This window comes from Dermacentor andersoni, chromosome 4 (assembly GCF_023375885.2).
Source record: "Dermacentor andersoni chromosome 4, qqDerAnde1_hic_scaffold, whole genome shotgun sequence".
In the NCBI taxonomy this organism is placed as follows: Eukaryota; Metazoa; Arthropoda; class Arachnida; order Ixodida; family Ixodidae; genus Dermacentor; species Dermacentor andersoni.
Window position 1 is genome coordinate 179,251,170 of NC_092817.1, and position 11,363 is coordinate 179,262,532.

At 44.9% G+C, this 11,363-nt stretch overlaps 1 long non-coding RNA gene across 1 annotated transcript; it reads right to left on the reverse strand.

Annotated features, from left to right (window-relative positions):
• Window positions 1-866: 866 nt before the first annotated feature.
• On the reverse strand, window positions 867-10,870 carry LOC129384961 (uncharacterized). Its single transcript, XR_008612507.2, has 3 exons — window positions 10,759-10,870; window positions 7,866-7,989; window positions 867-1,126 (listed from the first exon to the last, which is right to left on the reverse strand). It is a non-coding gene; the product is annotated as an uncharacterized lncRNA (long non-coding RNA).
• Window positions 10,871-11,363: the final 493 nt, after the last annotated feature.

Sequence of the window (11,363 nt, forward strand, 5' to 3'; positions counted from 1 at the left end):
CGTGTATTTGACGTTCTCGATTTGATGCAGTTTCTTGCCTAGACCGGCAAGCGCAAGGTTAAAAAGCGTCGGAGAGATGACCGAACCTTGCGGGGTGCCCTTGCCGCCGAGTTTGTATTTCTGGGACTTGATTTCCCCTAGACGGAGGGTGGGCCGGGCTATCCACCTGGGCTATCCACCCAAGACGCCATGAAGTTCCTCAAGCATGAGATCATTGACGCAGATACGAGAGACGCGAGAGTAATCCTAGCGCTAGACCTCGAAAAGGCATTCGATAATTTATCACATGGCTACATACTCGACACGATATCCAACCTCGACCTCGGCACGAGACTCTACGCATATACCCATTGGTACATTGCCAATTACCTAAGATGGCGTCAAAGAGGTTCATTGACGATCGGCACATACCCAGTGACCCAAGGGTGGTGCCGAAGCTGTTCATTTACAGGGGTCCATACCAATTAGCACAAGCGCAGCGACCCAAGTTAGCTTCAATGATGTTCATTGAAGAACAGCACATAACCAGTAGCACATATCCAGTTACCCAAGTTTGCGTTAAATAGCTTTATTCAAGAGTGATGTGCACCCAGTGTCACATACCCAGTGACCCTAGTTGGTCTGGCGCTTGTTTTTGAGCCTGGATCCCTCAGCATAGCATCTCATTGTTCTATCCATTAGGTAGTGGCCTACCCACTGGCTAAAGTTGGCAGAAGAACAGTTAGATAGACAGACGGACAGTCAAGCAGATGGACAACAAAAAATGCATGAAACATGCAAAGAATAATTATTGCAACATTAGCTATACATGCGTTGTATGCTAACTACCTCTATCAGTCACAAAAAACGAGTTTTATAGGCACATATCAGCATCATATTCCTTTTTTTAATCATCAAGTTCGGACACGCTAGAAAGTAGGCTTCTATACTTCATGCGGCAAAGGCATGTACCTAAGACACACATGCCGGTATGCCAATGCCATTTTTCCGCGATACACTTTTTTATGCAACTGTCGGTAGTACAATTTTCTGCTCCCGCGCAGGCCATAGCTAGCGCGATCGTGGCGCTAATGATGATGATCCGTTGTGAGGGCACACTATGAGCCATAGCCAAACACTCCGTCTCCTGCAAATGAAAAGAAAGGAACAAGTAATCTGCCGAAGAAAAACTAATTTTGAAGGGCACTGCAACAGAGAAAGCATCACTTACACCTACTTAGCACTTATTCATCACTTGTTCCTACGTGCTTTCATAATGTGGTACAGGTTTGTCGTACGCGGACTAACATACATGTGATAATTAGGCGGTGGCAACAGTTTCAAACCGCTCTGTCATTGTGCCATCCTGTGACTCTCATTAATATAAATCCGCTGGTTGTTAGGCTGTGTTATCTTGTTACAAAAAAGGGGCCTTTGGCACCATGTCATACCACATTACATCCATTGCTGTAAACGTGCGAACAATCGATTCAACGGGCTTGAACCTGTAGTCTCTTGAAAGTACTAGCATACATCAAAGATTTGTTGAGGTAAATTTCATGCATGTACTAAAAGGCAGTATACCTCGGACGCATAAAACTTGCACTACGTATGTTAGGTCCGAATATAAACTTGGGCAAGCTTCTTAATTCAAATGCCGTATAGAGTTAACATATATTAAAAGCCAAGACCCACGATGCAGCGCTTGAGGGAATTTCAAATAAATTCGTCACTGCTGTGTTCCCCTAATTAGAAAACACAGAATGACTCAATTTATTATTTGGCCATCCCAAAGAGAGAGAGAGAGAAAGAAAGGCAAAGGAAAGACAGGGAGGTTAACCAGAGATTATCTCCGGTTGGCTACCCTCAACTGGGGAGGGCCAAGGGGATGCGATAGGTGAGAGAGAAGGATAAAAAATAAAAAATAAAGAAAAGTCAAACTACACACACATGCACATACACACAAACTGTTTCTCTGGGTTCTGTCACGCAGCCCGCAAAGACGTTCCTAGTGTTATGCAGTGTCACCGCACAATCCTGCGTCACACAGTGAAGTCACAATCTGTCAGAAAGTCCAGTGTCTTTTAAATACCGCAGCAGCGCCTTCATAGCCGATCGCGCTGATGTTCGCTCAGGCCAGCTTCCAAGGATCTTGTTTTCTCTCATTGGGCGCTTGTCTAGTTTGTCAAGGTTGGCTGAGAGGACTGCTCTTTTCTGGTCGAAACTATAGCACTGACAAAAAAGGTGCGCGATTGTTTCATTGCACCCGCAGAAGTCACAAAGTGGGCTGTTGGACATTCCGATAAGAAAAGATTACACATTTGAAAATGCTACTCCAAGCCATAGACGAACTAGAAGGGTGCAGTCGCGTCGTGGAAGCTCGGGCGGAATACGTAGTTGTAAATTAGGGTCCAGGGTATGAAATCGTGCACTTGTGAAATCGGATGAATTCCACTGAGCTAACGTCAGGTCATGTGCAAGTACGGCAAGTTTTTTTCGTTGCGTTGGCTTTCGAAAGAGGAATGGCAACGCAGTTGACGCCGTCATGGGCAGATCGGGCAGCTGCGTCTGCTCGATCATTGCCATATATGCCACAGTGACTAGGTAACCACTGATACAGTATATCGTGTCCTTCGTCAATTATGCGATGGTGTACTTCTCTGATCTCTGCGACGAGCTGTTCATGTGATCCATGGCGCAGTGCTGAGAGTACACTCTGTAGGGCTGCCTTGGAATCACAGAAGACTGACCATGCATGGGATGGTTCCTCCCGAACGAAATGAAGAGCCGCACGCAAGGCTACCAGTTCGGCAGCTGTCGTTGATGATACATGTGACGTTTTTAGCTGTATTTTGACGGATCTTGTTGGTATCACCACAGCAGCAGCTGAACTTGCCGATGTGACTAAGCCGTCGAGGTAAACGTGTACGCGGCCACTGTGCAACTCATGTAAAAGATTTAATGTGGCCTGCTTCAGGGCAAACGACGGCATGTTAGCCTTGTTCGTGATTCCTGGGATGGTGAGGCGTATTTCAGGTCTGTGTATGCAGACACCATAAAGGTGAGGATGGTCTTGCTGCGGGCATGTAGTTCGATGGCAATGAGGTACGATTGGCAACAATTATATGACTGTTAGTTGCGTGTGGCCTTTCTGCGGGTACAGCTGCAAGATGGTGAGAAGGCAGTCGGGCAACGTGTCGAATATGCGCCCTGAGAGCGTCGGTTACCAAGTACGTTGATATTGGGTGATCTCGAGCTGTGACAATCGTTGCCGCTGTAGAAGCGCACCTCGGAAGACCGAGACGTCCATAGCGCTTGAGCTTGTAGTCCCTGGAGTACACGCATGTTTGTTTTGCAGGTGTTACCAAGCACAGGGAGGCTGTATCTTGCGAAACCGAGGAACAAGGCGTTATGAAGCTGCAGCATTGACCGCACCGATGTGCCCCATGACTTTCCGCCGGGAAATTTGAGGAGATGTACTATTGTCATCAACCTCCTCTTTAGGTGTGAAACGTGCGTGCTCCATGAAAGGTCGCGCTCGATAATTACACCTAAAAAGCGGTGTTTCCGTGCATTTGCAACTGCTAGTTCGTTGAAACTTACAGAGTAACGCTTCATTGCCTTCCAAGTGAAGGTAACAAGGCAGCATTTCTCTGAAGACAGCTGTAAGTTCTGTTTGCGCAAGTACAGTGATGTTAAGGTAGCTGCCTTTTGTAGCCGTGCTCGTACCTACAGTCGTGTTACAGCACACGCCCAAATGCAGATGTCATCGGCATAGATTGAAACTTGAACTGTGTTGGGCAAGCATCGGACTAGGCCAACGAGCACTAGGTTGAATAGCGTAGGGCTCAACACTCCGCGCCTTGCGGTACTCCACGGCACGTTTGGTATTGAATCATGGCGCCATCCTCGGTCATCACGAAGAAATGCCTGTCGGTCAAATAACTGCACAGCCACTGAAAAGTGCGGCCACCGATACCGGCTTCAATTAGAGCCTCTAAAATGGCATAATGTGCTATATTGTCATAGGCGCCTTTTATGTCAAGGAATAATGCTGCAGTGAGTCGTCTCAGACGTTTTTGATGTTGAACAAACGTGACCAAATCGCCATCCCAATTTAGTACAAGGCTCTGAAGGTGCAAAGATTTCATTGTAGTGGCGAGGCAAAAATTCATGCTCCCGCTGCTTGGTTGGTATTGCGACATCTTTATCAGATCCGAGTTTGAGGCATCCTCATTTAAAGGTCCCAACTGTACTGGCTCTCATGAAGCGACTTCGAAGGAATGCCCGAAGATGAAACAACAAGTTCGTACTCTTCGAAAAATGGCAAGGCACCAATCTTCACCTAAAGAGGCTGCTCAATCTGTTCGCCAAAGTGACCAACGCTCACGAAAGAAGCATCACAAAGCCATTTCAGAAGAAATATATAGCGGGGCACAGGCGCCACGACCACCTCAGCCTGTGTGTGCGTGGAGAACGGTAACGGCGCCTAGTTCTAATTCAAGGTCGGTGACAGCACGCGGCAAACATTTAAGTGCACCGGCTGATACAGACACAGAATGGCCTTTGCTGCCATCTAGGCCCACGACCATGCCAGCGGGTCCTAGTGGTCATCTGCGCCATGAAGCCAAGAATTAGTGCCTATGAAACCGGTGACACAGTGGGCAAGCAAGGAGATGGACACAATGAGATGGAGAGCGTACAGAAAATGCTGAAGCACCTGGTTGAGTCAATGCGCGTGATTCTCGGTGGTCTCGAGAATCCGGCCGCTTAAAGTGCCCTGCAAGTGCTTGTCGTGCCGGAGCTGCGTATAGCAGCTCTTTGCATGCTATAAAGCTTTTGTTTGGGGCTTTTGTTGATCACGCCGAGGAGGCCCACACACCAGCTTCGTCCTAGCGCCTTTATCTTTAAGTTCACTTCAATTGGTGACTACAGACTTGATACGGAACCTTATAGTGGCCTCATGGACGAGATTTCTGAATGTTTATTATCAGAATGTTGAACTAGCTTCCACCTTTGCGCATCTCTCTTGCTATGTCATCATCATCCCTCATCACACCTTTATGTCCCCGTTCTCCCTCCCCCTGCGCCGAGTAGCACGCTAGAACGCCTTAACTCAGGCCGACCTCTCTGCCTTCTTTCAATTAAATTATCTCTCTCTCTTTTTATTAGATCTCGCTGCTCGCAGCATCAGAAGCACGAAGGATCTTTCATCAAGCCGAGACTTACTCTCACTCCTATAACCATCGTTTTCGGATGGCCTTCCCATTAGGTATAGACGTACAGTTGGAGTCGAACTCCCCTCTTAAGTGTATATCTGCTATTGCAGTCGTAATGAGCGTAACAGTGACAACGTTCTTATTTTCGAAATGCGCGCTGGGGCTTTATCGCCGAAACTGGCTGAGACCAAATCAAGCAGTAGGATGATGTTACTGACATTTCACGGATGCTTTACTCAAACAGTGTGAAGATGCCCTTACTTTTATAGAAGCACAACAATTCCAGTAAATATTTTAGCTACCTTGACGCGTATTTAGACACATAACATTCGTTGAAGCGGTTTCGTAGGAAGCCTTACTTCGGATATTCTATCTAAATAAACGTAAACTAAACAAAATGGTTATGTCTGGCATCCAGTTCAATGAATTTCATGAAGTTCACTGTTCATAAAAGAAGATGAAATGTACCTGCTGTAGCACATATATTTCCTACAATATGGCGTAAATTATTTTCCAATAATTGTGGGTCTTAGTAAAAGAAAAACAAATTGAAGCACCCCGTTTTCGCTTTCGTAACTTGGAAAGAAAAATTGAAATCACTATTCAGTAAATGCAGCTATTGAGACTTCCATCGCGGACATATACAATGGACTGAAACGCACGTCCAATTAATGAGTATGCGTACGACTTTCGCAGAGTTTTGTAAACTTCTTGCCGATTTTACAGAAGCTCTAAACTTACAAATTACATTTGTGCTGTTGAGATGTTGCCTGGACATCTCAACTAAAGCGTTTCTCTAAAGTGTTTCGGCGTTTTACACGTACTTCAATATCGCTATCCTGGTTCGTCCCTAGGGAAATGTTTCTCTTAGTAGTTTTAAATTTAAACGCATTACATATGCACACGCCTAGTGTCAGCTGTCTTCCTTTTCTAATATCAAACCAATGCGCGTTGCATAAAAAAGATGCACCTTCAAATTATTTATTAAAATTACGTATTACAATAGGTTCAAATCAAACGAGGATCTTGCTTTCAGTACGATATAATGCAAACCCCTGTTCTTTGTGTTCAACTGCTGTCGGGCGATTAGGTAACGTCTGGATGTGGCAAATACTCGAGGCTATCATCCCATTCGATTCGGTCTGCGAATCGTATAATCGCTATTTGTAAATGCCAATATTTTGGAAAACATTTCGATGATTTTAGAAAGCCAAGTACGCCTATGTAGACATGTAAGTGAAGCAAAACTACAGTAAGTTTTGATCCCCGCAGGCATACTACATGCATAAAACAAAAGAACTTGCATAATGCAGAAGCCTACGTCACATAGGTAGCCATGCTTTAAAGGATGTACAGCGATCATTATTTGAAGAGTGTTATGCATGCGAAGAATCTACTTCTTTGCTTCTAATGCTTCAGTTGTGCTTTTAATAGATAACGTTTCATAATGGATCACGTAACGCCAGAAGCGTGACAAATTTAAGAATACTGGGATTTGAATATATCGTTTTATGTTAATTGTGATAACAGCTGTTGGTTATTCAACGGCATTTCTAAAAGTGTTCGATATTTGAGTCGAATTGCCTCTTGCAGGTTTAGATTACTATTCGATTCGGCCTCAAAAAATCACTATTCGCACACGCGTTGACATTCTGTTGTTCTCGAATCTATAGCATTCGCGATTCCCTACAGAAAGGATTTCTGCAACTTGGGATTATATGTGGCACGCTGTTCGGGTGCACTTCGCGTCAGCGGGAAAATGGTTCTACGATACATGCAGCAGCAGGCGACAGTAGGCTGCGGGCTGTGTAGCCTTAGCGTGCGGGGGCAGTGATTTTCGACTCAGCGCGGAAATACTTTCTTTTCTTTCCTTTTCCGTCACTTTCTGTTATTCTGTTTCCTAGTTTTGTAATTCCAAAGTGAGTAATAAGTCTTCTAGTTACGACGGTAACGAGCGCTGAAGAATAAACTCTGTTCGGCCAGCATGAAGACTCAAAATCAAGAATCTTTCTGTTCGCGTTTGAGCGATTTTCGGGGTTGTTTCTTCCTTCAAATACCAAGCTTGTAGAAATTGTCTAACTTCTCTGAACATCTTCCCGGCCGCCTGGTCGCACGCGCTTCAGAACCACGCTGTGTCAGATCCATCTATAAATTTAATTAGCAGTTCTCTAACGCCTCTATTCCCGCGTCCCTCGGCACGGCCAAAGACGGGAGATTAGCGCTCGCTTCAGAGCCAAATAAACAGTACTCTTCAACATATCACGGTGAGGAGCGCTGCAATAACGTTTCACTTCTTTATAGTTTAAGTTAATCATGACATACAACTCACTCCCGGTGGATAGATGTTTACCATATTCAGCGCATAACGCGTTCTTTAATCACTTTTGACATGGTTGTCCGCCACGCGGGAACTGGACGTCGCGTCTAAAATTGATGAGTTGCCAAGCGCCGTATGTCACAGTTGCTCGGTTGCCATAGTCAGAAGTTCAAATCTGCTGTTTCTTTTCTGAAGGTGGAAAGCTCGAATTCACCTCCAGTACACTACTTCTCCAGGCTTTTAGTGGCCCCTGACACCGGAGAAAAACGCCGAGAGCCGGTGGGGCTCTACAAATCCAGCTAAAACAAAATCAGGAAGGCGCACTAAGCTTCAACAAGGCACTCCCTCACCAGAACAGGAAGTGGCTTCCCTGGCGCAGTATTCGGCCACTATTTCCCTCATGACTCTTTCGATCAACCAATAGTCCTTAGTTCCCTGCAGCTGCGGAGCACTTGATCAAAGCCGCGGCCAGACCTGTAACGCAGCAGAAGGTGCTAAGAATCTCTGGACCAGGATGGCCGCCACTGGAAACTGACCCTGGCAACGTTCAATACGCCAACCCTGTCGAGCAAGCGAGTGAAGCTAGGAGCTATCACGCATTGTTTGGGAACTCGTTGGCATTGGTGAGATTAGAAGAACTGGTGAGGCTTATACAGTGCCGACTAACGGCTTCACTTTCTGTTGTAGAGGACTCCCAGATAAAAAGTAGTACGGTGTAGAATTCCTCATCCATCAGTACATAGCGGGCAACATTGACGAATTCTACAGCATTATTGAGGGGGTAGCAGTAGACGTAATAAAACTTAACAAGAGGTATAGACTAAAGGTACTACAAGTCTACGCTCCAACGTCCACTCATGGGGATGGAGAAATACAAGTTTTATGAAGATGCTGAATTAGCGATGAGAAATTTGCAAACTTAGTATGCTGTAGTCATGGGCAACTTCAATGCAAAAGTGGGGAAAAAGCGAGCTGGTGAAAAGTAATTGACAACTACGTTATTCATTCCTGAGGAAGTGTGTAGCAACAGAAAGCAGACCTGGAAATGCCCTACTGGTGAAGCAACACATGAAAGAGATTTCATACTTTCTACTGATCCCAGCATATTGCAGGATGTAGAAGTGTTACGTAGGGTAAAGTGCAGCGATCATGGATTAGTGAGGTTTAAGATTCACCTCAAGATGAAGAGAGAAAAAGTAAAATTGGTCGAGAAAAAACAGGCCAGCCTAGACAAAGTAAGGGTAACAGAAGATCAGCTCAGGCTTGTACTTCCAAACAAATATGTAGCCTGACAACAGGGCGATGAAGATGACTTTGAAGTAATGAATGAAGTCCTAACTGCAGGCTAGCTTCAGCAGCAGCACTTGAAGTGGGAGGTATGGCAGCATGGGAACCAGCAGGTAAGCTCTCCCAAGTAGCGGAGGACCTAATAAAGTAACGACAAAGAATGAAAGAGTCCCACTGAAGAGATCAGATATAATTCGCGTAACTCTCAAAACTGATCAACACGGAGAAAGTAAGGCATACTCGAAATCATACCGCGAGAAAGACGGCGGAAGTAGCAAAAAATGGGCGCAGCATGAAACTAGCTAGAAGAAAACTTGGCATAGGGCAAGCCAGGATGTATGCACAGAAAGATAAGTAGGGTATTAACATCAGCCATCTCCAGGGTGTAGTTAAAGCAGTGGGATAATTCTATAGTGACCTGTACATTAGCCAGAGGAGCCATGATACATCCATTTGAAGTAATAATGAACAGGTTACAGAGGCTCCTTCTAAACCTATAAAGGCCTTGCAAGACATAAAAGAGAAAAAAGCGGCAGGAGCAGATGGAATAAAATTCCATTTCACCCAAGTTGGAGGAGATATCATGCTTGAAAAGCTTACATCCCTTTATATGAAATGTCTCACGTCTAAAGGATCCCTGAGCGCTGGAAGAATCCTAATATTAAAGTAATCCACGAAAACGGAGATGGTAAAGAATAGGAAAATTATAGGCGCATTAGCTTACGCCCCTTATTGTACAAAGTATTCACCAAGATAATTTCCAAAAGAATAAAGGTTACACTGGACTTCATTCAACCAAGAAATCAGGCTGGCTTCAGGAAGAGATAGTCTATAATGGATGACACCCATGTCATCAATAGGATAATCGAGAAATCTGCAGATTACAATCAGCCTCTCTAAATGCTTTCTTAGCATTCGCAAACGCATTAGATTCAGTAGAGATACCAGGAGTCATTGATGCATTACGTAAACTAGGAGTACAAGAGGCTTGCGCAAATATCTTTGAAGATATACAGATTACACAGCTATCTTAATTCTTCTCAAAAAAGTAGAAAGGTCCCTATAAAGAGGTCAGGCAAGGAGACACATCTTTCCGATGCTATTCATTGCAGTCTTGGAAGAAGTATTCAAGTTGCTAAATAGGGAAGGCTTACGAGTGAGGATCATCGGCGAATATCTTAAAACCTTCGGTTTTCAGCTGACATTGTCTTGTTCATCAACACTGGGGACGAGTTACAAAAAATGATTCAGTAAGTGTGGGGTTGAAAATCAATATGCAGAAGACAAAGATCATTCTGAATAGCCTGGCAAGAGAACAAAAGTTCAGGATCGCCAGTCAGTCTCTAGAGTCTGTGAAAGAGTATGTTTACCTATGTCAGTGACTCACCAGGTGCCCTGATCATGACAAGGAGATTTACAGAATAAAAATGGGTTGGAGTACATACAGCAGACATTGTCAGATCTTGACAGGGAGTTTACCAGTATTATTGCAAAGAAACGTGCAATCAATGCATTCTACTGGTGCTTGGAGATTGGGGATTGACAAAGAATCTCAAGAACAACTTAAGGACAGCGTAAAGAGCGATGGAACGAAATGTATTAGACGTAACGTTAAGAGACAAGAAAATAGCAGTGTGGATCAGAGAGCAAGTGTGGATGGCCGATATTCTAATTTGCATTAAGAGAAGAAAAAATGGAGCTCGACAGGCTATGTAATGCGTAGGTTAAATAATTGGTAGACCATTAGTGTTGCAGAATGGGTGCGACTAGAAGGGAAGTGCAGTTTAGGAAGGCAGAAGTCTAGATGGGGTGATTAAATTAGGAAATTCGCAGGCGCTACTTAGAATCGGTTGGCGCAGAACAGGGGTAATTGGAAATCGCAAGGAGATGCCTTCGTCCTGCAGTGGACATAGCATAGGCTGATGATAATTATGAGTACCATCGCGCATTTCTTACCTGTTGCCAGCACAACCAGGAATGAGCAGCAACCTAGTCGAAAGTATGGAAAATTTTTAAACAGCCTGTGGAGGGAGGGCGGAGGGTAGGGCCTGATATCGGTGCACGTACGTTATGCCATCCGATTTGAAATAAATGTTTCTCACATGAGGCAGCGGCGTTTCAGAAACGCTTAGAATGCGGGACGGTGTATACAAAACGCTGAATCCAATGAAAGTCCCAAGGGCACAAAAGTGCTCCCATTCATACTGAGTGAGTGAAAACATGCTATAGATGAATCATTCCAAATCGCGTTTTGGATACAGCGTCTGTTTCCACAAAATTTGAACCGCTCAGATGTCGTGACTCATTTCTTTTTTCCGTACCAGCTGGCAGCATAAGAGAGCAAGCGGCCGTCGACGAAAGTGGGGCCACAAAGGCGGCTCTGCGAGCGCGAGCTCAACCATGCAATAATATCACGTGAGCAAAACACCGAATAGCGTAACGCAAGGAGGATTTCGCACAAACTATCTTGCGACTGTTGAAGCCCGGCGCGCAAAGGAGCTGCAGCATACAGCTGCCAACATCATAGTGTACAGCTCTGGGATCGTAGGCAAGTTCAACAT